Genomic DNA, 27848 nt, shown 5'->3' with positions numbered 1-27848 from the left:
ATGGGGGAGCTCCTCCCGGCCATCGCCCCTGACCTTGAACATCAGGTAGCTCTTCTCGGCCGTTCCTGAGCCATTGCAGACTGGCACTCTCGGCCGCTGCTCCTGACCTCGGACGTGGGGTAACTCCTCTTGGCTGCCGCCCTTCGGGTATGGGGTCCTCCCAGCTTCTGCCTCTGACCTCGGACGTGGGGTAGCTCCTCTTGGCCATGCTTAGTGTAGCCGCCCGCACTTAGTGTGGAATATTATTTAGCATTAAAAAGTGGGTAGTTTCTATTGTGTGTGTGTGTATCTGTCACACCTTCTTTATCCATTCATCTGTAGATGGATGTTTGGGTTACTTCAGTGTCTTAATTATAGAAAATAATGCTGGTTTAAACACTGGGGTGCATGTATCTTTTTGAATTTGAGTTTTCTCTGGATCATGAGGCATATAACCATGATGGTGTGATTACTCACCTAGAGCCAGACATCCTGGAGTACAAAGTTAAGTGGACCTTAGGAAGCATCACTCTGAACAAAGCTAGCAGAGGTGATGGAATTCCAGCAGAATTATTTCAAATCCTAAAAGATAATGCTGTTAAAGTGATGCACTCAATATGCCAGCAAATTTGGAAAATTCAGCAGTGGCATTTTCACAGGACTGGAAAATGTCTGTTTTCATTTCAATCACAAAGAAAGGCAATGCCATAGAATGTTCAAACTACTGCAGAATTGCACGCATCTAACATGCTAGCATGGAGAAGGAAATAGCAACCCACTCCAGTGTCCTTGCCTGGAGAATCCCAGGGACAGGGGAGCCTGGTGGGCTGCTGTCTATGGGGTCGCACAGAGTCGGACACGACTGAAGCGACTTAGCAGCAGCAGCAGCAGCAACATGCTAGCAAATAAATGCTCAAAATTCTCCAAGCAAGACTTTAACAATATTTGAACCAAGAACCTCCAGACATTCAAGCTGGATTTAAAAAGGCAGAGGAACCAGAGATCAAATGGCTAACATCCTTTGGAATATAGAAAAGCAAGAGTTCCAGAAAAACATCTATTTCTGCTTTTTTGACTATGTCAAAGCCTTTGACTGTATGGATGACAACAATCTGTGGAAAATTCTGAAAGAGATAGAAATACCAGACCGCCTGACCTGCCTCCTGAGAAATCTGTTTAGAGGTCAAGAAGCAGGAGTTAGAACTGGACATGGAACAACAGACTGGCTTCAAACTAGGAAAGGAGTATGTCAAGGGTGCATATTGTCACCCTGTTTATTTAATTTACATGCAGAGTACATCATGTGAAATGCCTGGTTGGATGAAGCACAAGCTGGAATTAAGATTGCTGGGAGAAATATCAATAACTTCAGATATGCAGATGACACCACCCTAATGGTAGAGAGTGAATAGGAACTAAAAAGCCTCTTGATGAAAGGAAAGAGGAGAGTAAAAAAGTTGACTTAAAACTCAACATTCAAAAAACTAAGATCATTGCATCTGGTCCCATTACTTCATGGCAAAGAGATGGGGAAACAATGGAAACATTAACACACTATTTTCTTGAGCTACAAAATCGCAGCAGATGGAGATTGCAGCCATGAAATTAAAAGAGGCTTGCTCCATGAAAGAAAAGCTATGAACAACCTGCTGCTGCTAAGTCGCTTCAGTCGTGTCCGACTCTGTGCGACCCCACAGACGGCAGCCCACCAGGCTCCACCGTCCCTGGGATTCTCCAGGCAAGAACACTGGAGTGGGTTGCCATTTCCTTCTCCAATGCATGAAAGTGAAAAGTGAAAGCGAAGTCGCTCAGTCAGGTCTGACCCTCAGCGACCCCATGGACTGCAGCCTTCCAGGCTCCTCTGTCCATGGGATTTTCCAGGCAAGAGTACTGGAGTGGGGTGCCATTGCCTTCTCCAATGAACAACCTAGACAGCATATTAAAAAAAAAAGTCCGTCTAGTCAAAGCTATGGTTTTTCCAATTGTCACATATGGATGTGAAATTTGGACCATAAAGAAATCTAAGCACTGGAGAATTGATGCTCTTGAACTGTGGTGTTAGAAAAGACTCTTGAGTGTCCCTTGGGCTGCAAGGAAATCAAACCAGTCCATCCTAAAGGAAATCAGTCCTGAATGTTCATTGGAAGGACTAATGCTGAAGCTGAAGCTTCAATACTTTGGCTACCTGATGTGAAGAGCTGACTCATTAGAAAAGACCCTCATGCTGGGAAAGATTGAAGGCAGGAGGAAATGGAAATGACAGAGGATCAGATGGTTGGATAGCATCACCAATTCAATGGACATGAGTTTCAGCAAGCTGCAGGAGGTGGTGAAGGACAGGGAAGCTTGTTGCAGTCCATGGGGTTGCAAAAAGTCAGACATGACTAAGGGACTGAAGAACAACAATGCCCAGCAGTGTGATTGTTGGATCATATGGCAGCACTATTTTTATTTTTTTTAAGGAACCTCCATGTTTTTTTTTTCTTCAATAATGGCTATACCAATTTACATTGCCACCAACGGTGTAGTAGGATTCTCCTCTCTCCACATCCTTTCAAGCTTTTGTTATTTATAAACTTTTTAAGTTTGATAGGGATCACATTAAATATATAGATTTCTTTGGGTATTGTGAACATTTTAACAATATTAATTCTTTGAATTCAAGATTATGGGATATTTTTCCATTTCCTTGATTACCTTTAATTTTATCGATGTGTTATAGCTGTCAGCTTATGTTTTTCATCTCTTTGGTCAGGTATATTCCCAAGTAGTCAATACTTTATTTTTAATGCAATTTTAAAAGGGATTGTCTTTTGCTTTCCTTTCCTGATATCTCATTGCAACTGATTTCTGTAAGCTAATCTTAGATCCTGCTACCTTGCTGAATTCATTTATCAGTTCCAGTAGTTTTTGTGTTGAGTCTTTAGAGTTTTCTATATATAGTCATGTCATTTGCATATAATGACAATTTTACCTCTTCTCTTTCAAGTTGGTTACTTTGGGTTTTTTTTCCCTCATCAATTCTCTGGATAAGATTTCCAATACAATATTAAATATAAATGGTGAGAGTGGGCATCTTTGTCTCATCACAGATTTTAGTAGGAAGAATTTCAGCTTTGCACCATTGAGTATTATGTTGTCTGTTGGTTTGTCACAAAATGCCATTTGCAGCAATATGGGTGGATCTAAAGATTATTATGGAGAAGGCAATGGCACCCCACTCCAGTACTCTTGCCTGGAAAATCCCATGGACAGAGGAGCCTGGTAGGCTGCAGTCCATGGGGTCGCAAAGAGTCAGACATGACTGAACGACTTCACTTTCACTTTTCACTTTCATGCATTGGAGAAGGAAATGGCAACCCACTCCAGTGTTCTTGCCTGGAGAATCCCAGGGACAGGGGAGCCTGGTGGGCTGCCGTCTATGGGGTCACACAGAGTCGGACACGACTGAAGGACTTAGCAGTAGCAGCAAAGATTATCATACTGAGTGAAGAAAGAATAATCCAAATACCATGTTATCACTTATATGTAGAATCTAAAATATGATACAAATGAACGTATTTACAAAATAGAAGTAGACTTACAGAAAACAAATAAATGGTTACCAAAGGAGAAAGGGGGTGTTGTTGTTGTTGGGTAGGTATCTAAGTCATGTCGACTCTGCCATCCCATGGGCTGCAGCACCCCAAAGGAGAGATAAGTTAGGAGTTTAGGATTAGCAGATACAAACTACTATATATGAAATAAACAGTGCCCTACTGTATAGTATTGGGAAGTGTCTTTTTCTGACTTTTTTCACTTAGCATAATGTCATCATAGTCTATCTGTGTTGTCACAAATGACAAAATGTCCTTCTCTTTTATGGCTGAGTAATATTTCTGTGTGTGTCATATTTTTAAAATCTATTCATTCATCACTAGTCACTTAGGTTTTTACCATATCTTGGCTATTATAAATAATGCTGCAATGAATATGGGAGTGCAGATAACTTTTCAAGTTACTGTTTTTGTATTCTTTGAATGAATACCCAGAAGTGGAATGCTGCATTTTATTGCAGTTCTATTTTTAACTTTTTTGAGGAACCTCCGTATTGTTTCCTATGGTGGCTTCACCAATTACTTTTACTAATGTACTAAATTCATTAGAGTATGTTAAAGTTCTTATGTTCCTTATCATGAAAGAACTTATAAATGTGAATAAAAAAACACATGAGGTAGAAAACTAGCCTTGGAAAATCATCTGGAAATGAAACCTATTTGTGAATAACAAATTATCTTGATTACAAACATAATTATTTTATTAGTTCGTAAAATGTGGAACTCATTTAAGCATCAATTGTTAACAAAATTGGTATTATTTGATACCAAAGATAAAAACTTATAAGACCATAAGCCTTCAGTATAAAGTTTATAATTTTTCCATACCAAATTAAATAATTCATATAGCAGAGCAAAAATTCCATGTATTCAAATGAAATAGAAATATAATAGAGTATGACTTACATTTCTTATTTTCTTAGAATCTTACTTTTAAATAAGAAATTAGGAAGGACACATTTTGATGAGGATCATTATCACATATTATAAAATCAAAATTGCTGGAAGATTATAAGACATAACATTATTTTCTGTAACACTGTTTTTTTTTTTAAACTCCTCATTAAAGTTATTTCAATAATTATAAGATGCATCATGATTCAAAGATGTTGAAGTGTGGGGCATAAGTGCATCTTAGAGTCTTTAATTTATATGGTAATTTAGTAGGTATAAAGAAACGATTGAGTTTGGGTCCTGATTCACAAAATGAAGCTTTTCCCCTCTACCAAAAATCTTATGCTGAAATAGTGAATTAGAATCCTTTCTATAATTCTGTGCTTTTTTACCCTTTAATTTTTATTTTATATTAGAATATAATTGATTTACAATGCTGTGCTAGTTTCATGTGTACAGCAAAATTAGTTATAGTTATGTCTTTTTTTTTTTCAGATTCCTTTCCCTTCTAGGTTATTACAGAATATTGAGTAGAGTTCTCTGTGCTGTACAGTAGCTACTTACTGATTATTTTATTTTATATATAATAGCATGTGTATGGTAATCCCAAGCTTTTCATTTATCTCTCTCTACCTGCACCTTTCATCTTTGATGACTATAAGTTTGTTTTCTTTGTCTGTGAGTCTATTTTTGTTTTGTAAATAAGTTATTTGTATCATTTTTCAAAATTCCACATACAAGTGATATTGTGATATTTTTATTACTCTGTCTGACTTACTTCACTTAATATAATAATCTCTAGATCATCCTTGTTGCTGCAAATGGTATTTTTTCATCCTTTTCATGGCTGAGTAATGTTCCATTGTATTTATGTACCACATCTTCTTTATCTATTCCTCTCTAAATGGATGTTTAGGTTTCTTTTATGTATTGACAATTGTAAATAGTACTGCAATGAACATTGGGGTGCATGTATCTTTTCATTATGGTTTTATCTAGATATACACCATGTAGTGGGATTCCTGGATCACAGTGTAGCTATATTTTTAGTTTTATAAGGAACCTCCATACTGTTCTCCATAGTGGTTGCACTAATCCCCATCATCTCACTGGCTAGTAAAGTAATGCTCAAAATTCTCCAAGCCAGGCTTCAGCAATACGTGAACCGTGAACTTCCAAATTCCAAGCTGGTTTAAGAAAAGGCAGAGGAACCAGAGACCAAATTGCCAACATCCGCTGGATTATCGAAAAGGCAAGAGAGTTCCAGAAAAACATCTATTTCTGCTTTATTGACTATGTCAAAACCTTTGACTGTGTGGATCACAAGAAACTGTGGAAAATTCTGAAAGAGATGGGAATACCAGACCACCTGACCTGCCTTTTGAGAAATTTGTATGCAAGTCACGAAGCAACAGTTAGAACTGGACATGGAACAACAGACTGGTTCCAAATAGGAAAAGGAGTACGTCAAGGTTGTATATTGTCACCCTGCTTATTTAACTTCTATACAAAGTACATCATGAGAAATGCTAGGCTGGAAGAAACACAAGCTGGAATCAAGATTGCCAGGAGAAATATCAATAACCTCAGATATGCAGATGACACCACCCTTATGGCAGAAAGTGAAGAGGAACTAAAAAGCCTCTTGATGAAAGTGAAAGAAGACAGTGAAAAAGTTGGCTTAAAACTCAACATTCAGAAAATGAAGATCATGGCATCCGGTCCCATCACTTCATGAGAAATAGATAGGGAAACAGTGGAAACAGTGTCAGACTATTTTGGGGGGCTCCAAAATCACTGCAGATGGTGACTGCAGCCATGAAATTAAAAGATGCTTACTCCTTGGAAGAAAAGTTATTTCCAACCTAGATAGCATATTGAAAAGCAGAGACATTACTTTGCCAACAAAGGTCCATCTAGTCAAGGCTATGGTTTTTCCATGGTCATGTATGGCTGTGAGACTTGGACTGTGAAGAAAGCTGAGCGCTGTAGAATTGATGCTTTTGAACTGTGGTGTTGGAGAAGACTCGTGAGAGTCCCTTGGACTGCAAGGAGATCCAACCAGTCCATTCTGAAGGAGATCAGCCCTGGGATTTCTTTGGAAGGAATGATGCTAAAGCTGAAACTCCAGTATTTTGGCCACCTCATGGGAAGAGTTGACTCATTGGAAAAGACCCTGATGCTGGGAGGGATTGAGGGCAGGAGGAGAAGGGGACGACAGAGGATGAGATGGCTGGATGGCATCACTGACTCGATGGACGTGAGTCTGAGTGAACTCCGGGAGTTGGTGATGGACAGGGAGGCCTGGCCTGCTGCGATTCATGGGGTAGCAAAGAGTTGGACACAACTGAGTGACTGAACTGAACTGAACTGAACTGAATCCCCATCAACAGTGTAGGAGGGTTCCCTTTTCTTCACACCCTGTTCAGCATTTATTTTTCATACACTTTTTGATGATGGTCATTCTGACTGGTGTGAAGTGATACCTCACTGTAGTTTTGACTTGCTTTTCTCTAATAATTAATGATGTTGAGCATCTTTTCATGTGTTTGTTGGCCCCCTGTATATCCAAAGTATGATCTCTCCTAGTGGAGATCACTGAATACATCTTGTAATTTTTGTATGTTACAAACTGCCCACATACAACACTTTTCTTTGTATTTTGTGAAACAGTTTGTGAAATGCTAATTGACTTAGTCTACACTTTATGAAACAAAATATATATTACACAGATTGTGGTAGGCACAATAATGCCCACCCCCAATTTCCACATTCTAATCTTTGAAACCTATTAATATGCTAGGTGACATGTCAGGGGGAATGAAAGTTGCAGATGAAATTAAAGTTTGCTAATCATCTATCCTTAAAATAGGAATTACTCTGGATTATCCAGGTAGACTCAGTGCAATCACAAGGATTCTTAGAAGTAAAAGAGGTATACAAAACCAAGAAAATGCCTGAGTGATACTGGGTGAGAAAGACTCTACCAGTGCTAAGGGCTGTGAAGATAGATGGGGGCCACTAGCTAGAAAAGGCAAGGAAATAAATTCCACTCCAGAACCTCCACAAAGAAGTCAGCCCTGATGACAGCTTGCTTTTAGCTCAGTCAGAATTGTATCAGATTTCTGACCTACAAAAATTTAAGATAATAATTGTATGTGTTGTAACCCCTTGTGTGTGGTCATTTGCTATTGCAGCAATAGGAATCTAATACACAGATTCCTGTGTATTTTTTTCCCCTCAAAATAGTCCCTCAAAATCTCATACTCCTTAGAGTGTGGTATAATAATAATAATGTATTGAGAAAATATAGGTTAAACCCTAGATTCTTTATATGATTTCATAAATCCTCATAGTAATCCTTCAAGTTAAATGTTTTTATTCTTCATCTTTCAGTTGAGGAAACTTTTTCAAAGATACTAAATAAATTTCCCAGCATTGTAGCAGTAATTGGCTGAGCCAAGATTTGCAATTGGGCATTTGACTCCAGATCTCATAAATATATCTTTCTTGATTGACTTTTATTTAAAAACATTATTTAACATTTTAGGACCTTCCACTCATTCCCAACAGAAACTACATTGTCCAAAAGAGCAGAGCAGGTATAAATTCTATCACCTTTGTTTATATTCTTAGACTTTCAGAAATCTAATTCCATTTCCTTTAAAAAGTAGAATGTTATGTAACTATTATAATTACCATAAATATAATTTACTTTTTAATAAGTTCTAAAATTGACAATACTAGTAACTGAAACCCAATCTTGTAATTTTTTCTCTCTTCAGTGGTATATGTTAATTAATCCTAAAATTCCATATTGCAGTTTTTGTTACCAAATATCAGATTAAGTTAATAGAGTCATATATACATATATATGGGCTTCTCAGGTGGCACTAGTGGTGAAAAACCCACACGCAAATTCAGGAGACATAAGAGATGTGGGTTCCATCCCTGGGTTGGGAAGATCCCCTGAAGGAGGGCATGGCAGCCTACTGCAGTATCCTTGCCTGGAGAATCCCATGGACAGAGAAGAATGGCGGGCTATAGTCCATGAGGTCATGGAGAGTCAGACAGGACTAGAGCAACTTAGCATGCATACATATACACACACACACACACACACACACACACACATATATATATATATACACACATATATATGTGTGTCTGTGTATGAAAGTGAAAATGTTAGTCACTCAGTTGTGTCTGACTCTTTGTGACCCCATGAATGGTAGACTGCCAGACTCCTCTGTCCATGGAATGTCCATGTGAGAATCCTGGAGTGGATTGCCATTCCCTTCTCCAGGGGATCTTCTTGACCCAGAGATGGGACCTGGGTCTCCCTCATGGCAGGCAGATTCTTTACAATCTGAGCCACCAGGGAAGCCCATGTCTGTGTGTGTGTGTGTGTGTGTGTAATATATGTATATATGTATGTGTATGTATGAAGTGAAAGAAAGTGAAAGTGAAAATCACTCAGTCGTATCCAACTCTTTGCAACCCCATGAACTATACAGTCCATAGAATTCTCCATGCCAGAACACTGGAGTGGGTAGCCTTTCCCTTCTCCAGGGGATCTTCCCAACCCAGGGATCAAATCCAGGTCTCCCACATTGCAGGCGGATTCTTTACCAGCTGAGCCACAAGAGAAGCCTGAATTTCAATCAAAGAGTCACAAATTTCCTAGAAATCAGAAAGCAATGAAAATACTCAGTTTTGCAAGTAAGAAGATAATCCAACCCCTGCTTATTAATATTGCAGTCAAATATCTAGAGTTTAACTTCACTTCATGCTGCTGCTGCTGCTGCTAAGTCTCTTCAGTCATGTCTGACTCTGTGCAACCCCATAGATGGCAGCCCACCACGCTCCCCCGTCCCTGGGATTCTCCAGGCAAGAACACTGGAGTGGGTTGCCATTTCCTTCTCCAATGCATGAAAGTGAAAAGTGAAAGGGAAGTCGCTCAGTTGTGTCTGACTCTAGCGACCCCATGGACTGCAGCCTACCAGTCTCCTCCATCCATGGGATTTTCCAGGCAAGAGTACTGGAGTGGGGTGCCATTGCCTTCTCCGTCACTTCATGCATCACACAGTATATTTTCTGAAATTATAAGCATTTATTATTGGAGAAGTTAATTTTTATAATATAAACAGCAATATCAAATTAAGCTTTGACATGAGAATAGCTGTTTTAAGTTTCCTAAAAATAACATGGTCATTTTGTTAAATGTTAGCTAGCAAAGACAATAAAAGATCAAAAGACAAGGGTATACAGATATCTAATTATAGCAACAAGAGAGGATGCAGGAGAATCTGTGTTGAAAATGTGTAACAACAATGACTAACATGTTCATGAAAATGAACTCTCCCCCAAATAGCTAGAAGGGATATTTATTTATAATATTTGATACTGAAATCACATTTGAGAGGAAGAAGAAATTATTTCTTCCTGATACATGTGACACAAATCAAAAGAGTTTAAAGACCTTCAACTATTTCTGGATCTTAACTCTACTCATCCTACGATCAAATATTTCTATAACAACACAAATTCACTGTTTTCTAATGCATACTATTGATCATGAATGTCAAAGGAAGATAAATATATGCCTCAGTTTAAAGTTTCATCAACCACCACTAAACAAAGAAATGGATGCTGCTATTGTATGTATTTCAAGAACATATTTGCATATGTAGAAATAATGTGGAGGGCCTGCTGCTTGTCACAATGAAAGAGTTTTTCATTAAAAGCAGTAATTGTTGGTGATAATACAATATGGCATGGTAAATGGGTGTTTCAGATGTATAACTAAAAATTATTCTAGGAATTATTCTTTGATTGTCCAAAATTTTTATCTAGAATATCCTAGCAAAATAAAAATCAAGGAAAATAGAAAAGGAAAAAGCTTGTCTTTCAAAATATGAGAGAAAAATGATGCTTTAACATGTTTCTCTGTTACTTGGTATGATACTCCACTAAAAATTTTCACAACATTCATAAGGGATCAGTGTTTACAAAAGCTCTTGTATATGGGGAAATTTCAAGTTATTTTAGGGATCTTTATCAAATTAGCTTTCAAGATAATAAATAATGCATATTTGTATTTAATTAGAAGATCATCTATTCCTTTACAATAATATAAATCACTGTCTCTATTTCCTCTGTTGTCTGATATCTTGACTGGGACTTTTTTTTTGCTATGCTGCACATTACATGGGATCTTAGTTGCCTAACCAAGGATCAAACCTGCACCCATTGCATTGGCAACATGGTCTTTACCACTGGAATGCCAGGGAAGTCCAGGACATATTTCTTACCTTTAAAGAACTGCATCTTAAATATATTCCCATTATTTCTTATGCTATCTGGTTAATCAGAGATTTATTTTAAGTATTCTTACACAGTATGCAGTATTCTTTAAAAGTTTCATGGAGATATTTAAAATATTATAGAATCTAAATGAACTCATTCTCATTTAGGTAGATTTAAAGAAAAGATCACAATGAAGAATGGTATTTAGAAAGAAAATCTCAGTATTGGCATGAATTTATTGAGTTATTTTATTTGCCCCTGAGCAATAAGCAACCAAAAGCAATATACACAGTCTTGGGAAATGTCATTACATTAGTATTACTCAATTAATAATATTGTAATATTCTTTGTAATTTCTATACTAAAAATAAACTCTTTAATTGGCTACCATGGATAAATAAAGGAGAAGGCGATAGCACCCCACTCCAGTACTCTTGCCTGGAAAACCCCATGGATGGAGGAGACTAGTAGGCTGCAGTCCATGGGGTCGTGAAGAGTCGGACACAACTGAGCGACTTCACTTTCACTTTTCACTTTCATGCATTGGAGAAAGAAATGGCAACCCACTCCAGTGTTCTTGCCTGGAGAATCCCAGGGATGGGGGAGCCTGGTGGGCTGCCATCTATGGGGTCTCATGGAGTTGGACACGACTGAAGCGACTTAGCAGCAGCAGCATTGATTAAGAAAGGGGCAGATATGAGGTAAACATTCCAAAATATTTTCGTATCAAGCTTTATGTTTGCAATGTTTATCTTTTAGTGATGAAATGTAGGTTCCTTTTTTTAATTTTTCATGGAATACCGGGCCCTACAGCTACTATATTTTTCATTTTATCAAATGTTACCAAGTTTTCTCTATTCTGTGAATAGCTAATTTGTCAAATCCAGTATCTGTAGAAAATGCTAATGAGATTATTACATGGTATGAGTGAGTAAGTGATAGTCACTCAGTTGTTTCTGACTCTTTGCGACCCCATGGACTGTAGCCTGCCAGGGTCCTCTGTCCATGGGATTCCCAGGCAAGAATACTGTAGTGGGTTCCCATTTCCTTCTCCAGGGATCTTCGCTATCCAGGGATTAAACCCAGATCTTCTGTATTGCAGGCAGATTCTTTACTGTTTGAGCCATCAGGGAAGCCCATGAATCATTAAGTAACTCAACTTTGTACGGTACTTTCTTCTCCCCATTCATTTTGTTTTTCTGTATGTTCATAGGGAACTTTTGTTTTAGGTCGACTAAAGATCACACATAATATGGACATATGTGCTAAGTCGCTTCAGTTGTGTCCGACTCTCCAACCCCATAGACTGTAGTCTGCCAGTCTCCTCCATCTATGGGATTTTCCAAGCAAGAATACTGGAGTGGGTTGCCATGCTCTCCTCCAGGGGACCTTCCCAACCCAGGGATCAAAGCTGTGTCTCTTGCATCTCTTGCATTGATCTCCAACTAGTTCCATCTCCTTGCTGCCAAAGGGACTCTGAAGAGTCTTCTCCAGAACCACAGTTCAAAAGCATTAATTATTTGGTACTCAGTCTTATTTCTGGTCCAACTCTTACATCCATACATGGCTACTGGAAAAACCATAGCTTTGACAAAATGGATCTTTGACAGCAAAGTGATGTCTCTACATTTTAATATACTCTCCAGGTTTGACATAGCTTTTCTTCCAAATAGAAATATCTTCTAATTTCATGTCTGCAGTCACTGTCCACACTGATTTTGGAGCTCAAGAAAATAAAGTTTATCACAGTTGCCATTGTTTTCCCATCTATTTGCCGTGAAGTGATGGGACCAGATGCCAGATCTTATTTTTTATTTTATTTTATTTTTAAACTTTACAATATTGTATTAGTTTTGCCAAATATCAAAATGAATCTGCCACAGGTATACATGTGTTCCCCATCCTGAACCCTCCTCCCACCTCCCTCCCCATACCATCCCTCTGGGTCGTCCCAGTGCACCAGCCCCAAGCATCCAGTATCATGCATTGAACCTGGACTGGTGACTTGTTTCATACATGATATTATACATGTTTCAATGCCATTCTCCCAAATCTTCCCACCCTCTCCCTCTCCCACAGAGTCCATAAGACTGATCTATACATCAGTGTCTCTTTTGCTGTCTCATACACAGGGTTATTGTTACCATCTTTCTAAATTCCATATATATGCATTAGTATACTGTATTGGTGTTTTTCTTTCTGGCTTACTTCACTCTGTATAATAGGCTCCAGTTTCATCCACCTCATTAGAACTGATTCAAATGTATTCTTTTTAATGGCTGAGTAATACTCCATTGTGTATATGTACCACTGCTTTCTTATCCATTCATCTGCTGATGGACATCTAGGTTGCTTCCATGTCCTGGCTATTATAAACAGTGCTGCGATGAACATTGGAGTACACGTGTCTCTTTCCCTTTTGGTTTCCTCGGTGTGTATGCCCAGCAGTGGGATTGCTGGATCATAAGGCAGTTCTATTTCCAGTTTTTTAAGGAATCTCCACACTGTTCTCCATAGTGGCTGTACTAGTTTGCATTCCCACCAACAATGTAAGAGGGTTCCCTTTTCTCCATACCCTCTCCAGCATTTATTGCTTGTAGACATTTGGATCACAGCTATTCTGACTGGGGTGAAATGGTATCTCATAGTGGTTTTGATTTGCATTTCTCTGATAATGAGTGATGTTGAGCACCTTTTCATGTGTTTGTTAGCCATCTGTATGTCTTCTTTGGAGAAATGTCTATTTAGTTCTTTGGCCCATTTTTTGATTGGGTCATTTATTTTTCTGGAGTTGAGCTGTAGGAGTTGCTTATATATTTTTGAGATTAGTTGTTTGTCAGTTGCTTCATTTGCTATTATTTTCTCCCATTCTGAAGGCTGCCTTTTCACTTTGCTAACAGTTTCCTTTGTTGTGTAGAAGCTTTTAAGTTTAATTAAGTCCCATTTGTTTATTTTTGCTTTTATTTCCAATATTCTGGGAGGTGGGTCATAGAGGATCCTCCTGTGATGTATGTCGGAGAGTGTTTTGCCTATGTTCTCCTCTAGGAGTTTTATAGTTTCTGGTCTTACATTGAGATCTTTAATCCATTTTGAGTTTATTTTTGTATATGGTGTTAGAAAGTGTTTTAGTTTCATTCTTTTACAAGTGGTTGACCAGATTTCCCAGCACCACTTGTTAAAGAGATTGTCTTTAATCCATTATATATTCTTGCCTCCTTTGTCAAAGATAAGTTGTCCATATGTGCGTGGATTTATTTCTGGGCTTTCTATTTTGTTCCATTGATCTATATTTCTGTCTTTGTGCCAGTACCATACTGTCTTGATAACTGTGGCTTTGTAGTAGAGCCTGAAGTCAGGTAGGTTGATTCCTCCAGTTCCATTCTTCTTTCTCAAGATCGCTTTGGCTATTCGAGGTTTTTTGTATTTCCATACAAAATGTGAAATTATTTGTTCTAGCTCTGTGAAGAATACTGTTGGTAGCTTGATAGGGATTGCATTGAATCTATAAATTGCTTTGGGTAGTATACTCATTTTCACTATATTGATTCTTCCAATCCATGAACATGGTATATTTCTCCATCTATTAGTGTCCTCTTTGATTTCTTTCACCAGTGTTTTATAGTTTTCTATATATAGGTCTTTAGTTTCTTTAGGTAGATAAATTCCTAAGTATTTTATTCTTTCCGTTGCAATGGTGAATGGAATTGTTTCCTTAATTTCTCTTTCTGTTTTCTCATTATTAGTGTATAGGAATGCAAGGGATTTCTGTATGTTGATTTTATATCCTGCAACTTTACTATAATCATTGATTAGTTCTAGTAATTTTCTGGTGGAGTCTTTAGGGTTTTCTATGTAAAGGATCATGTCATCAGATCTTAGTTTTTTGAATGTTTTAAGCCAACTTTTTCACTCTCCTCTTTCACTTTCATCAAGAGGCTCTTTAGTTATTCTTCACTTTGTGCAATTAGGGTGGTGTCATCTGCATATCTGAGGTTATTGATATTTCTCCTGACAATTTTGATTCCAGCTTGAGCATCATTCAGCCTGGCATTTCTCCTGATGTACTCTGCATATAAGTTAAATGAGCAGAGTGACAATGTACAGCCTGGACATACTCCTTTCCCAATTTGGAACCAGTCCATTGTTCCATGTCCGATTCTAACTGTTGCTTCTTGATCTGCATACAGGTGACTCAGGAAACAGGTAAGGTTGTCTGGTATTCCTATATCTTTAAGAATTTTCCACAGTATTTTGTGATCCACACAGTCAAAGGCTATGAAGCAGAAGTAGGTGTTTTTCTGGAATTCCCTTGCTTTTTCTATGATCCAGTTAATGTTGGCAATTTAACCTAGTACTACTCATTTACTTTACCTTGTAGACTGATATGCTGTATTCAAATTCTAAGTTTTTGGGGATAATTTTATAACGAGACAACTGAGACATGGAATCTTTTCCTGCTGGATCCATATACAAGGATGTTACAGTCAGCAGCAATTGCAGCCACCATGGATGGTGAGCTGGTCAGCCCTGAGGTAACTCAAGAAGGAAAGAATATCTGATATCTCCAGTATTAAATACTGATAGTAAATGCCTATCTATCTCCAGACTGCAGCCACTCCCTACAATGAGCCCTGAGGAAAATTTAGAATGTGAAAACTCAGGATTCTGGCCCAACATAGCTGAGATGCATATCTCAGGAATGATTTCAATGAGCCTAGACACTTGCATCTTCCCATACACTGAAAAGGGCATTCCAAGTGGTGCATTGGTAAAGAATCTGCTGCCAATGCTGGAAACACAAGAGATGTGGGTTCTATTCCTGGGTCCAGATATCACCTGGAGTAGCTGCCTGGAAAATCCCTTGGATGGAGGAGCCTGGTAGGGCTCCAGTCCATGGGTTACCAAAAAGTCAGACACAACTGAGTGAATTCTCTTCACTTCACTACTTGAACTTACTAGGTGGAAAATTTTCCAGTCTGAGATGTACATTATGTGATAGATTCTTCTATTGTAGTCATGATACACACTTTTAATTCAGTCCATATTATTTGCTATATTCAAGTACTTAGAATATGGGATACTGGCTCTTTCAAAGAAGGAAATTTATAAGTTGGAGAAGACCCATTATCAATGAGGTTGTTGTTGTTAAGTCTCTAAGTCTTATTTGACCCTTTGTGACCCCATGGGCTGCAGCACATCATGCTTCCCTGTCCTTCATAATCACCCAGATTAATTAAACTCATGTCCATTGAGTCAGTGATGCCATCCAACCATCTCATCTTTGTTCTCCTTCTCCTCCTGCCCTCAATCTTTCCAGCATAGGGTCTTTCCTCATGAGTCAGCTCTTAGGATCAGATGGCCTAAGTATTAGAGCTTCAGCTTCAGCATCAGTCCTTCCAGTGAATATTCAGGACTAATTCCCTTTAGGAGTGACTGGTTTGATCTTCTTGTAGTCCAAAAGACTCTCGAGACTTTTTCAGTACCACAGTTTGAAAACATCAATTCTTTTTTATTGCCAAATGCAGACTTTAATTGAAGAAAGTAGGGAAACAACTCAATCATTCAGGCATGACCTAGATCAAATTCCTTGTGAATATACAGGGGAAATGCCAAATAGATTCAAGGGATTAGATCTGATAGACAGAGTGCCTGAAGAACTATGGATGGAGGCTCGTGAAATTGTACAGGAGGCAGTGATAAAGAACACCACCAAGAAAAATACGTGCAAAAAGGGAAAATGGTTGTCTGAAGAGGCCTTACAAATAGCTGAGAAAAGAGAAGTGAAAGGCAAAGGAGAAAAGAAAATATATACTCATTTGAATGCAGAGTTCCAAAGAATAGCAAGGAGAGATAAGAAAGCATTCCTCGGAAATCAATGCAAAGAAATAGAGGAAAACAATAGAATGGGAAAGACTAGAGATCTCTTCAAGAAAATTCAAGATACCAAGGGAACATTTCATGCAAAAATGGGCACAATAAAGGACAGAAATTGTACAGACCTAACAGAAGCAGAAGATATTAAGAAGAGGTGGCAAGAACACACAGAAAAGCTATACAAAAAAGATCTTCATGACCCAGATAACCAAGATGGTGTGATCACTTGCCTAGAGTCAGACATCCTTGAATGTGAAGTCAAGTGGGCCTTAGGAAGCATCACTACAAACAAAGGTAATGGAGGTGATGGAATTCCAGTTGAGCTATTTCAAACCCTAAAAGAGGATGCTATGAAAGTGTTGCACTCAATATGCCAGCAAATTTGGAAAACTCAGCAAGGCAATGCCAAAGAATGTTCAAACTACTGCACAATTGCACTCATCCCAGGGTCAGGGAGCCTGGTGGGCTGCCATCTATAGGATCCCACAGAGTCAGACATGACTGAAGCAGCAGCAGCAGCAGCAGAACACTCTGGTAAAGTAATGTTCAAATTTCTCCAAGGAGGCTTCAACAGTATGTGAACCAAGAACTTGCAGATGTTCAAGCTGGATTTTAAAAGGCAGAGGAAACAGAGATCAACTTGCCAACATCTGTTGGATCATTGAGAAAGCAAGAGAGTTCCAGAAAAAAAAAAAAAATTACTTCTGTTTTATTGACCTCGCCAAAGCCTTTGACTGTGGGGATCACAATAAATTGTGGAAAATTCTTAAAGAGATGAGTATACAAGATCACCTTATCTGCCTCCTGAGAAATCTGTAGGCAGGTCAAAAAGCAGCAGTTAGAATTGGAAATCGGAAAACAGACTGGTTCAAAATTGGAAAAGGAATACATCAAGGCTGTATATTGTCACCCTGCTTATTTAAGTTATATGCAGAGTACATCATGAGAAACTTTGGGCTGGGTGAAGCACAAGCTGGAATCAAGATTGCTGGGAGAAATATCAATAACCTTAGATATGCAGATGACACCACCTTTATGGTAGAAAGCAAAGAAGAATTAAAGAGCTTCTTGATGAGAGTGAACGAGGAGATGAAAAGTTGGCTTAAAACTCAACATTCAGAAAATTAAGATCTTGGCATCTGGTCCCATCACTTCATGGCAAATATTAGGGGAAACAATGAAAACAGTGAAAGATTATTCTCTTGTGCTCCAAAATCACTGCAGATGATGACTGCATCAGTGAAACTAAAAGACACTTGCTCCTTGGAAGAAAAGCTATGACAAACCGAGACAAAGTATTAAAAGCAGAGACTTTACTTTGCCAACAGAGATCTGTCTAGTCAAAGCTATGTTTTTTCCAGTAGTCCTGTATGGATGTGAGAGTTGGACTATAAAGAAAACTGGGTGCTGAAGAATTGATGTTTTTGAACTGTGGTGTTGGACAAGACTCTTGAGAGTCCCTTGGACTGCAAGTAGATCAAACCAGTCCATCCTAAAGGAAATCAGTCCTGAATATTCATTGGCAGGACTGATGCTGAAGCTGAAACTCCAATACTTTAGCCAACTTGGGAAGAACTGACTCATTGGAAAAGACCCTGATGCTGGAAAAGATTGAAGGTGGGAGAAGGGTACGACAGAGGATGAGATGGTTGGACTGCATCACCAACTCAATGGACATGAGTTTGAGCAAGGTTTGGGGGTTTTTGAAGGACACGGAAGACTGGTGTGCTGCAGAGTAGGACACAACTGAGTAACTGAACTGAACTGAAATGCCTTTTAATTTCATGACTGCAGTCACTGTCTTCAGTGATTTTGGAGCCCAAGAAGTTTAAATCCTCTACTATTTCTATTTTTTCCTCATCTATCTGCCATGAAGTGATCTATGAGGAAAGTTATGTTAGTAACTGAAAGAATGAATAAAAGAGCCTAAGTTGAAAAGCCTAACTACTTGAGAAATAGGGGTTGGAATTATAGAGATATTAAAGGGGTTTCCAAGGGCTCAGATTTCTGGACAATTGTTCAAGAGTAGCTTTGTCAGAAAGTAATGGAAAGCTATTAATTCTACTATATACTGTTGATTCTAGGATAAAAATACGATGTCTATATTTAATACTATATCATTTAAAACGTACTTAGAGTGATATTATTAGGCAAATTTTTTTCAGTGATAAACTTCCAGACAAGTATATTTCAGGCTTAAGAAGGGATACATTCACTTGCAAGGTAATACAACAAGATCCATGGCAATAGTGAGTGTGTGCTTGTGTGTGTATGTATACACATTGAGTGGGAATATGGGCTTCCCTGGTGGCTTAGACAGTAAAGAATCTGTCTGCAATGCAGGAGAGCCAGGTTCAGTCCCTGGATCTGGAAGATTCCCCTGGAAAAGGGAATGGCTATCCACTCCAGTATTCTTGCCTGGAGAATCCCATTAACAGAGGAGCCTTGGTAGGCTTCAGTCCATGGTGTTGCAGAATTGAACACGACTGAACAACTAACACTTTTACTTTTCTTTTCATGGCAAGAGTATCTAATATCCTTTGCCTTACAGCCATTTTTATAGAAAAAATTATAGAAACATATCTTTATATTCAATTTTTCAGATATATAAAATTTCACTTTTTTTTATGCAGTCTTTCAAATTTGCAGTTGATAGTTGTAAATATCTCTCATCACTACTATCTTTTCCTTGTTTGTTTCATTTATAGCATTATCATAATCTGATCCCATAAAAAATGTGTCTGCACTTGCTGTATAGAAAATTAGATAATAAAGTTCTTGAGGGCAGTTAGTTTAGCTCTTTACCCACTGATAGACACTCATTGCTGGAAAAGTGTTATATGATAATGATTTATGAAATATGTAAATAAATGACTTAATTATACCATATCTTAATAGTTAATACTTAGTAATATTTAAATTTTTCAAATAACGTTTTGAATTTACAAGGGACAACTTAATAGGAATTTTTTGTTAATAGGAATTGCTTGCAATATAGTTTCTAACATAAAATTGCTTTAACAATGCATGAAATACTTGAGTCTCCATAGTGTTATTAAGCAATGTTATGATTAAAAAAAAATGGAATATAATGTCATGTAAAAATACCCAATAAAGAGGAATGTTAACATTGTGTCTCTGTATATACTCAGTTGTGTCTTACTCTCTGCGACCCCATGGACTGTAGCGTGCCAGGCTCATCTGTCCATGGCATTTCTCAGGCAAGAATACGGCAGTGGGTTACCATTTCCTCCTCCAGGGAATCTTTCAGGCTCAGGGGTTGAATACATGTCTCTTGTATCTCCTGCACTGGCAGGCAGATTCTTTACCACTGGAACCACCTGAGAAGCCTATGTTAAGATTAAAAATATATAATTGAACTTTGGTAAAAACTTTTCAGCTTTGTGTTAACTGACTTGTGTTAATGGCTAGAAATTGAAATGCATGGCAGTTTCTTATTCCCATGAAAATTTAGTAATCACTAATAAAATTTATTGTCCTAAATATATTGATAATAAAATTGATTAACATTATGTTTGTTATCACATGAGTATTAAATTAATCATCATTGTTGATTTGCCCATATTCTAAGTAAACTGTATTAACTATTTTATCTCTGTTCCAAAATGTCTTCTATTGTTTCACAGCCAGGAATCTTAGGAAAATTCTCTTCAAGATTAAACTTTAGCTCTTGTCCTATAAACTCTCAACAAAATACAAGCATGCTGTTTCAATGTTTATTTAAATTTTGGGCTTTCTGCCTACTAAAGAAATGAATATTACTAATGTTTATTATAAAATTCAACAAAAGAATATTCAATTTATTATAACACTTAACTGACACACAGTAATTGCCTTTTCTTCTAACATTCTGATTACTTTGAGAGGTCACTATTTAGAAACTTATCTGTAGCCAGTATGCAAAAATCAGTAAACAGCATGCAGTAAAATAAAATGCAGTAAGAATGGCAGTTCTTACAATCTACATTCTAATTTGCTGTGTTGAACAACCTAAAATGATCAGGTGAAACAATCATATTTGCATGTAGCAGTACTTGATTCTTAATATTGCTGCTGCTGCTGCTGCTAAGTCACTTCAGTCGTGTCCAACTCTGTGTGACCCCATAGATGGCAGCCCACCAGGCTCCCCCATCCCTGGGATTCTCCAGGCAAGAACACTGGAGTGGGTTGCCATTTCCTTCTCCAATGCATGAAAGTGGAAAGTGAGAGTGAAGTCTCTCAGTCATGTCCGACCCCTAGCAACCCCATGGACTGCAGCCCACCAGGCTCCTCCATCCATGGGGTTTTCCAGGCAAGAGTACTGGAGTGGGGTGCCATTGCCTTCTCCAGATTCTTAACATTAGAGGTCATTTTAACAAATCTTAATTCTCCTTTTTCATTTTCAATAATAACCATCTTAACTTGTTCCTTTTTCTTTTTAATTATTTTAAACAAAGGACTTATACCGACAGGATTTCCAGCAGTTTTTGATAATTTGTGCTCAATGAAGTTTATTGATTTAAAGAAATAGGGAGGGGACAAATATCCCAGTTCATTTTTTTCATATTGTAATACTATTTTCAAGTGAATAATAAACAAATTCAGAGCTCACAGTGTGTTATTCTTAACTGGAATGATATAATCGAGTACCTTATTGGAAACATTTTCTACCATTTGGTTTAAGAAAACATTGGTCAGGAATATATTTTTGAATGATGTGCTTGTGTGTCTGTGCATGTGTGTGTGTGAGTGCATGCTTGCTCAGTCATATCCAGTTCTTTGTGATCTCATGGACTCTAGCCCACCAGTCTCCTCTGTCCATGGAATTTTCAAGGAAAAAATACTGGAATGGGTTGCCATCTTCTATGTTAGGGGATCTTCCCTACCCAGGGGTGGAACCTGCATCTCTTGTATTTGCTGCACTGGCAGGAGGATTCTTTTACGACTGGTGCCACCTGGGAAGCCTTTTATAATAATATATCAGCTAAAGTTTTTGGAATTATATTTGTCTAAAATGTGGTTTTTAGTTTATATATCCATTGCCTTCTCTGTTAGCAGCTAGAATCTAACTGGGAAATATGTGTCACATAGGTGTTAATATTATTAATTTCTATTATCTTCCAAATTCATTTTGACCGTTAGAAAATGCACCTTTTAAAAATTAAACTTTTAATGTCACACAGACTCAAATACACTTGTAAAAGACTCTAAAATGTCTTCTTGTTTCTATTCCAAATAATATCTCAAATCTCTCAACTTTTACAAATTCTACTACCTCTATATTAGTCTCTATTATCATTTCTTCCCAGATGAGAGAATTTCGCCCCTCCTCTTTTTTCTCATATGTCCTGCACCCAGATTTATGAATCATTAAAAAAAATTTTTAATTGATTATCTTAAGCATTATAATGTCTTTCAGTTGTACTTAAAATCACATCTGTGATGCTGGAAGTGATGAATCATTCTTCTGCCTTCCTCCCTGATTTCATCATGTGCCATGCTTCCCCTAGGTCAGAATGCTTCCAGGAGCTCTCCTCTTCTTATAATTCCTCTAGCACTGAAGACCTCCCCAATTCAAGTTTGTGCTCACAGATTTCATTACCTAGAAATTCCTTCGCCTTGACTGTTCTCCTCCAGCAATGACTGCCCTCCAGTTTTGCCTAAACCATTATTCTCTCACAGTACTATCTACATTATAGCTCCTATTAAAATAAGTAATCATATATCTAGGTATCTTTTATGGTTTTACATCTTTTTCTACCAATGCTTCATGGAAGTAAGTTATGTCTTTTGTGCACACCCATGTGCCCTGAAAACTAATGCAAAGTTTGGCAGATATGCTTGTTGAATGCCAAGAAGTATGAATAAGGAAATCAGTGGCAACTACTGTGACCCTTTCTTCTGTTGTATCTGTTCACTGGGACTATTAATTTCTTTTCTTAAGTGAATTCTCTATCTCTCTCACTCACATTTTTGAAGTTTCAATATCTCCCTCTCAAATGAACTTTTCTTTAACCTTCTATCTACTTTTTAAAATAAAAGCAATAAAGTAAAAGCATTGCCTTTTCACTAAATCATGAACAAATATCATATATCTTATGACATCTAAATTTATGAAAATGCCAAGGTCAACTAAAACTTTTATTGAGTTCTACTCTCAAAACAAATTTTCTAGGTTTTGTGTATTTCCTCTGAGCATTTTCTATGTTGAAGATGGTTTTCTTCCATCTGTCTGCATAAATCTGACCTATTCTCGTGTGCCAATCCCAAATACAATGTATATTATAAAGTTATTTATCATTATTACAGATAAGTTTTTTTCTCATTTGTTTTCTCATAATATTTTTGTCTATGCAGTTATATTTACATCTTCTACTACCCAATAAAATATGTCTTCTTATTCTTGTAACAAAAGGGAAAAAAAGAATCTAAAAAATCTTAAAATAATTGAAAACCCCTTGACACACTAGAACTACAACAGAACTCGCTAATTATCTTCTTCAATTATTTCTCCCTGAAACTAAAATTTAAAAAATTTAATGAAAATACATCTTACCCCTTGGTCAATTTGCTTATTTATTCTTCTCTGTTTTACTAAGATATAATTAATATATACCATTATATTAATTGTAGGTGTACAAATTAATAATTCAGTATTTGTGTGTATTGCAAAATGATCATGGCAATGTCCAGATTACATTCACCACCACATATAGTTGCAATTTTTTTCTTGTGATAAGAACTTTTAAGATCTACTCTCTTTAATAGTTTTCAAATATATAATACAATGTAATTACCTATAGTCACTATGATGTACATCTCCAGAATTTTTAAAAATTTTATTTTTCTTTGGGACTTTATTTCAAAATCCAACTGTATTGGTGTGTTTTGTCATCTGTTGAATACCTTGGGAAGTATAGGCAATCATTTCATCTAAGGATTCTTATAATTGCCACATAGATATGTATCAGATCAGATCAGATCAGTTGCTCAGTCGTGTCCGACTCTTTGCGACCCCATGAATCACAGCATGCCAGGCCTCCCTGTCCATCGTCAACTCCCAGAGTTCACTCAGACTCATGTCCATCGAGTCAGTGATACCATCCAGCCATCTCATCCTCTGTCGTCCCCTTCTCCTCCTGCCGCCAATCCCTCCCAGCATCAGGGTCTTTTCCAATGAGTGAACTCTTCGCATGAGGTGGCCAAAGTACTGGAGTTTCAGCTTTAGCATCATTCCTTCCAAAGAAATCCCAGGGCTGATCTCCTTCAGAATGGACTGGTTGGATCTCCTTGCAGTCCAAGGGACTCTCAAGAGTCTTCTCTAACACCACAGTTCAAAAGCATCAATTCTTTGGCACTCAGCCTTCTTCACAGTCCAACTCTCACATCCATACATGACCACAGGGAAAACCATAGCCTTGACTAGACGAACCTTTGTTGGCAAAGTAATGTCTCTGCTTTTCAATATGCTATCTAGGTTGGTCATAACTTTCCTTCCAAGGAGTAAGCGTCTTTTAATTTCATGGCTGCAGTCACCATCTGCAGTGATTTTAGGGCCCAGAAAAATAAAGTGTGACACTGTTTCCACTGTTTCCCCATCTATTTCCCATGAAGTGGTGGGACCAGATGCCATGATCTTCATTTTCTGAATGTTGAGCTTTAAGCCAACTTTTTCACTCTCCACTTTCACCTTCATCAAGAGGCTTTTGAGTTCCTCTTCACTTTCTGCCATAAGGGCGGTATCGTCTGAATATCTGAGGTTATTGATATTTCTCCTGGAAATCTTGATTCCAGCTTGTGTTTCTTCCAGTCCAGCGTTTCTCATGATGTTCTCTGCATATAAGTTAAATAAACAGGGTGACAATAAACAGCCTTGACGAACTCCTTTTCCTATTTGGAACCAGTCTGTTGTTCCATGTCCAGTTCTAACTGTTGCTTCCTGACCTGCATAAAAATTTCTCAAGAGGCAGATCAGGTGGTCTGGTATTCCCATCTCTTTCAGAATTTTCCACAATTTATTGTGATCCTCGTGTCTGACTCTTTGCGACCCCATCAACTGAAGCCAACGGGGCTCCTCCGTCCATGGGATTTTCCAGGCAAGAATACTGGAGTGGGTTGACATTTCCTTCTCCAGGGGAACTTCCTGACCCAGGGATCGAACCCGGGTCTCTCACATTGTAGGCAGACGCTTTACCATCTGAGCCACAAGGGAAGTCCCATGGATATGTGTAGAAAAGTCCTATATCTTTTAACATACCGTTAGCTAACCAGAACAAAATGTGATCTTATCAGTGTTCCTGAAGCTCTCTATCTAATATCACTTCCAAAGCTGAAGAAGTAAAATAGTACAATAATGTGTTAATGAATGGTTAGTATTTAGTTTTCCAAAAACTGTTAATACTTATATACTTAAAGAGTTAAAACTTATAAACTTTCCTGAAATGATATATTTTTGCAAAAGAGGAAATTCTGATGTAATATCATGAAATTTATAAAGAAAATATAAGAGCATTAATTTCAGCGTCCATACATTAGAAAAATTAAATTTTCTAAGGGAATATTCAATTCAAAAAGCTTATTAAATTCTTCTCACACAATACTCTCCATGCATACAAGAATAGATATACTCAAACCTCCAGAAAAAGATGACAGTTTTGGAAAGTACTTGTGGTACTTATTCCTGCTTAAATTATTTTGGAAATTAATGTTCTTGTTATTCATGTGTTATGTGATGAAATTTTGTAATCTGACTGGACATGGAACAACAGACTTGTTGCAAATCAGGAATGGAGTACGTCAAGTCTATATATTGTCACCCTGCTTAGTTAGCTTATATAAAGAGTACATCATGAGAAATGCAGGGCTGGATGAAGCACAAGCTGGAATCAAGATTGCCAGGAGAAATATCAGTAACCTCAGATACACAGATGACACTACCCTTATGGCAGAAAGTGAAGAAGAATTAAGAGCCTTTTGATGAAAGTGAAAGAGGACAGTGAAAAAGTTGGCTTAAAACTCAACATTCAGAAAACTAAGATCATGGCATCTGGTCCCATCACTTCATGGCAAATAGATGGGGAAACAATGGAAACAGTGAGAGACGTTATTTTGGGGCTCCAAAATCGCTGTAGATGTGACTGCAGCCATGAAATTAAAAGATGCTTGCTTCTTGGAAGAAAAGTTATGACCAACCTAGACAGTATATTAAGAAGCAGAGACATTACTTGTCAGCAAAGGTCTGTGTGGTCAAAGCTATTTTCCAGTAGCCACGTATGGATGTGAGATTTGGACTGTACAGAAAGCTGAGCGCTGAAGAATTGATGCTTTTGAACTGTGGTGTTGAAGAAGACTCTTAAAAGTCCCTTGGACTGCAAGGAGACCCAGAGAGTTAGTCCTAAAAGAGACCACTCCTTGGTGTTCATTGGAAGGACTGATGTTGAAGCTGGAACTTCAATATTTTGGTCACCTGATGTGAAGAGCTGACTCCTTGGAAAAGACCCTGATGCTGGGGAAGATTGAAAGCAGGAAAAGGGGACGACAGAGGATGAGATGGATGAATGGCCTCACCAACATGATGGCCATGAGTCTGAATAAGCTCCAGGAGTTGGTGATGGATAGGGAAAGCCTGGCATGCTGCAGTCCATGAGGTCGCAAAGAGTCGGACACGACAGAGCGAGTGAACTAAACTGAACTGACCTTAAAAAAGTAGTGATATATAAGTAACAGACTTAAGAATAGGGTTTCCTACTCATAAGGTTAAAGATGGATGAGACAATATTATCTGTTTCCCACTAAATTACAATTTTCTATCAATACTAGTGCGACTAGCACACACATACTCCTATAATTTAGCACTCACAGTGTCTATTCTAAAAGTTACCTAGTGTTAATTCTTTTAGGGTCAGATTTTTCTCTTTTCCCATCAATTCCACACACTAGAACCAGATCTTTCTCCAGAGAGGCAGGCTTTGGTCATAGTGATGATCTCATTCAAAACATTTCTTTGAATTTCAAATCCCTGTAGGAAAGAAATGTGACATGAGATAGAAAGCTTTCCTAATTCTGCCATCCTCACCTGCACATAAAATCCATTTCATGTACCACTGCTGCCTTTTATTTATGCTTCAGAACTTCATATACCTCTTCTGCCTTAACATATTTTGTTAATTATTCTCCTTTCAAATGAATATCCTCCTGCATCATATCTTTCTATACAAATTTCACCCAACTTTCAAAGAAAAATATGTCAGTCTCTTCATAATATTTGCATTGATGCTGTAAGAAAACAAGGCTTGTTCTTTTAAACTCCTTGGAAATTTATTCAGTGTCTCTCTCAACGACACTTGCCACCTTATACCCAGTTTTCTGCATTTGTGCCCCAAATAACTTTTCTCATTACACAAATGTGGTGCTCATTGTCAGCATTGTTTTTCATGTTTTCATACTTTTTAGTTTCTAGTACATTGTATATGAAATCTCTTCATAAATGTTTGTTGAATAAAGGCCTAGGAATATAAACACTTTCAAATAATAAGTCATATGAGCCATAATTTCTTCTCAATTACCTTTTAATTGTACTAGCATGTCTCTGTTGAATTAAAACCTTGAGCATATCTAAATTTAGGCAAATATTTCTTAGCTCATGGAAGGCTCATCATCTTAGGGATGTCTCAGTTTCAAGTACCATAATACCTACCACCTTAAAACTGCTCATAAAAATCCACGTAATCCCTTTGTGACTTCTGACCGAAGCAAGAATCGAAAAAGGCATTTCAATGCGCCTTCCCACATTCTCAGGAAAATTATGTCTTCTCCTCTTTCTAAAGAGCTAAGACAGAAGTACAACGTTCGATCCATGCCCATCTGAAAGGATGATGAAGTTCAGGTTGTACGAGGGCACTACAAAGGGCAGCAAATTGGCAAAGTAGTCCAGGTTTACAGGAAGAAATACGTCATCTATGTTGAACGAGTGCAGCGGGAGAAGGCTAATGGCACAACTGTCCATGTGGGCGCTCACCCCAGCAAGGTGGTTATCACCAGACTAAAACTGGACAAAGACCACAAAAAGATCCTGGAACGTAAAGCCAAATCTCGCCAAGTAGGAAAGGAAAAGGGCAAATATAAGGAAGAAACAATTGAGAAGATGCAAGAATAAAGTCATCTTGTCTACAGCTTTCATTAAAAACCGTTAAAATG

At 37.8% G+C, this 27848-nt stretch overlaps 1 pseudogene; it reads left to right on the top strand.

The window, feature by feature from the left end:
• Positions 1-27848, top strand: LOC102281159 (large ribosomal subunit protein uL24 pseudogene; annotated as a pseudogene).

The sequence above is a fragment of the Bos mutus genome, chromosome 16 (genome assembly GCF_027580195.1).
Source record: "Bos mutus isolate GX-2022 chromosome 16, NWIPB_WYAK_1.1, whole genome shotgun sequence".
In the NCBI taxonomy this organism is placed as follows: domain Eukaryota; kingdom Metazoa; phylum Chordata; class Mammalia; order Artiodactyla; family Bovidae; genus Bos; species Bos mutus.
Note: the sequence above shows the minus strand (reverse complement) of the source record. Positions and strands in the feature narration are given on the sequence as shown.